Source organism: Crocuta crocuta, unplaced genomic scaffold, assembly GCF_008692635.1.
Source record: "Crocuta crocuta isolate KB4526 unplaced genomic scaffold, BGI_CrCroc_1.0 scaffold77, whole genome shotgun sequence".
NCBI classification, from domain to species: domain Eukaryota; kingdom Metazoa; phylum Chordata; class Mammalia; order Carnivora; family Hyaenidae; genus Crocuta; species Crocuta crocuta.
The window spans coordinates 2698284-2701912 of record NW_027532172.1 but is presented as its reverse complement, the minus strand read 5'-3'; positions in this window follow the sequence as shown (position 1 = coordinate 2701912).

Here is a 3629-nt window from a genome sequence, read left to right as displayed (position 1 = left end):
TCTCTTTCAGAAATAAATAAAGCATTAAAAAAAATTTAAGGGGTGCCTGGGTAACACAGTCGGTTAAGCGTCTGACTCCGGCTCAGGTCATGATCTCACAGTTCGTGGGTTCGAGCCCCGCGTCGAACAGCTAGCTAGAGACAGCTAGCTTAGAGCCTGGAGCCTGCTTTAGATTCTATATCTCCCTCTCTCTCTGACCCTCCCCTGCGCATGCTGTCTCTCTCTCTCAGAAATAAATAAAAATGTTAAAAAAAAATTTTAATTTTTTTAAAAATATTTTTTTAAAAAAAAAGCTCCCTGGCCAGGTGCGAACACGTGATCCTTGGCAAAGCTGACTTAGTTGAGCCTCACTGTTCTGTCCTTCAGACTGTTGGGTCAGCTTGGGACCAGGTCAGCATCCAGTTTCAGGTAGGAGGCCAGGGTAGTATGTACACCTTACCTCCCTATGGCACCCTGGGCAAAGTACTCTCCTCTCTCAGCCTTGGTTTCCTGAGCTTTAAAATGGGGATAATAATGGAACCCTTGAAGGGTTATTAACAGGATCCAAACCAATGCAGAGGAGGTGCTTCACAAACCTGAGATCTCTTCTATTCCTCCTGCTTGGATCTGGCTCTGCCTCCCCCATCTGATTGAAGAGCTCCCTTGAAGGCCCAGGCCGGGTCCTCAAGAAGAAGTCAGGAATTGGGGCTTGTCTGACTGTGTCAGTCCCCTGCTTAAAATCCTCACGGACAAAACATAAACTCTAAAACCAGTATTCAAGAGTTTTGGACATCTGATTTGGGTTTGGAAAACTCCTATTCACCCTTCAAAGTCCATAGTAAATGCTCTTTTCCCCAGAAAACCTTCCCAGGGTGCTCCTCTCGGTTTTCCCAGCTCCTGGCTGCAAAGGCTGGGATATTTGAACTTGTCTTGGCCTTGTTCTTTAGAATGGGGCTCTGTGAGGGCCAGTCCAGGGGCTGAGTCTATGCATGATCAAGCGTATTTGTATCCACAGGTCTGCATGTAGACATCACATAGGAACAGATGAGCACGTGTGTGTGTGTGTGTGTGTGCACGTGTGCGCATGCTTGTGTCCCAAGATAAGCAGCCAGGCCAGCTTCCCCCAGACCACCTGAGACAGCCACGTCTTTACAAGCCAGGGAGAGTGGGCTGAGCAGGGGCCCCTTATGAGGGAGCCTGGCTCGGCTGGGAGCTCACTGCTCCGCCAACGTTCAACCAGATAAACCCAGAGGTATGAGCAGCGGGCCTCAGCCCCCACCACGCTGGCACCGATTCGAGAGCGCCACCATTAACGCTCAAGCACCATCTGGGGCAATAGGGGAGGCCGGGATCTGGGGAAGGGCCGAGTCCTGAGTGGGAGCCCTCCTCCCACGCCTTGATAGAGGCCCCACCAGGCAGCCTTTGAGGACATACCTGAGGTTTGGCAGCACCCGGCCCGCTGGCCCCCAGGGCTGAGTCAGCAGGGAGGGATTCAGGACTTCCCAGGAAAGGCCTCTAGGACCTTGAGGCTCCCCCAGCTCCCAGCCCCCGGCCCCCCCCGGCCTCCCCGGGGCTCCAAAAGGGTAGGAGGTGCCACATGTGTCCGGCTGTGGTCCAGTGTGCCTGGAGGGACTGAACTGTGGTCATGGGAGGGGGGTTACGTCCAGCCGTCTGGGGGTCAGAGCACCCCCAAGTGCAGGGGGGTGCAGGGAGACTGTGGGGGTGTCCATGCGAGATGGCGCTCAGGTGCGCTTGGCTGCACGCATGGTCACATGACCCTGTGGCGTGTGCCTGCGTGTCGGGGGTGCATCCCCCCCGGGGGGCTGGTAAGGGTGTGTGTCCGGTGTATTCAGCACATCCAGCAAGTCTAACCATGTGCAATTTGGGGGGTTGGTGACAGCATGTGGGGCTATAATCAAGAGTGACAGCATCACCCAAATGGGTGACGAAAAGGTGTCCCCAGTGGGAGGGCATATCTGGGGAGGACAGGGACAGGGGGTGATGAGGACAGTGTGACCTTGGGACTGATGAGGAGGGAGACTGGCTCCACTGTGTCACACGGTGGTTGTGACCGTGGGTGGGACAGGGTGTGCTGCCTTGCATGTACACCGTATAGACGTTTGTCTTCTCCCATCCTTGGGGCCTCCCCACTCCTGCCTGCTCAGACCCCCCGCCCCAGGCCCTGGGAGAGGGGTCAGGCAGCAGGACAGCAGCATTCACCTGGACTGCTCTCTCCGCTGGCGCTCTGCCTCTGTTTCCACCATCCCCCCAGCCGCCGGAAGCCAGGTCTCCCCGCCAGGCTGGCTCCAGTCTTTGGGGTCTGAGACTGGGACGTACCCAACTCCGAGGGCTGATGAGAGAGACAGACGGGGCCGGGGAAGTGGTGGGTGGCCGCGCCAGGTCCACGCGGGCCCGGCGGAGGAGCCAGCAATGTTCAGCCAGGACAGGAGGCAGCCGAAGGGGAGGGGGCGCTGGACTGCGCCGGCGTTTGGACCCCACAGGGGCTGCCACGTGGGAAGAAGCAGACTACAGCTCCATGAAAGAAACACTTTTCAACAAGCTGAATCCCGCACCAGCTCCAGAGGAGTCTTTGTTAGGAGAAAGCGTGCAGACTTCCACTGCTCCAGCACCTTCTTGGGCTCCCGATCACCTGCTAGAGATAGCTTAGGCTTCTTACTCAGCATTCAAGGCTCCGTTCATCTCCCCCACATGCCTCCCTTGTGCTGCCTTCTGCTCTCCATGCCCGCCTGAGGTTACCCTCCTCCAGCCTTCACAGACACATTTCTAGCTTCCAGGAATGCCCTTCCTGCCTCGCCTGCTGGGCAAACTCCTACACCATCCTTTGAGACCCAGCGCTTATGTCCCTCTCTCTGGGAAACATTGCCCTTCCCCCACCCCCAGCCCACAGTGCCCTTGTTTGCTTTGTGACCCTGAGGAAATTTCAGATGTGAAATGGGGCTTGTGTATGTGAAAACTACCCTCCCTACAAGTCTATTTTGAACCCCAAAATAAATGTACATTAAAAACCCTTAAAGTGAGGGGTGTCTGGCTGGCTCAGTCGGTTAAGCATCTGACTCTTGATTTCAGCTCAGGTCATGATCTCGCAGTTCGTGGGACTGAGCCCCACATCGGGCTCCATGCTGACAGTGCAGAGCCTGCTTGGGATTCTCTCTCTCCCTTTCTCTGCCCCTCCCCTACTCGCATGTTCTCTATCTCTCTCTCAAAATAAATAAATAAACACTAATAAAACTAGTAAATGCCCTTCAAGTGAGTTAGTTCTTGGGGGAGGAGGGAGGGCTTGCATCCAGTCAGTGCTTAATGTGTGTTCATGATTATCTTCCTCCTCTTCAATTCTGCGGTTTTAAGACTCTCTTGTTTTAAGCATTGTTCCAAGATTTTCCTCCCACTCACGGTGCTAGGAATTTTAAGAACCCCTGGTTCTAAAATTATAAAAGTCTCAAATGCTGTGGGCGGGACCAAGGGCGTCCTTGTGCCCTGAGCTGACCCCAGAGTGGCTGGAGCTAGGGTCTCTGGGTGGGGGGGCTCCTGCCCCCAACTTACCCAGACTGAGGGGGTGTGGCCTGGCAGCCCCAGTTTGGGGGGAGAGCAATGGATTTACCAGGAGGCGGATGGCCAAGATTCCAGAGAGG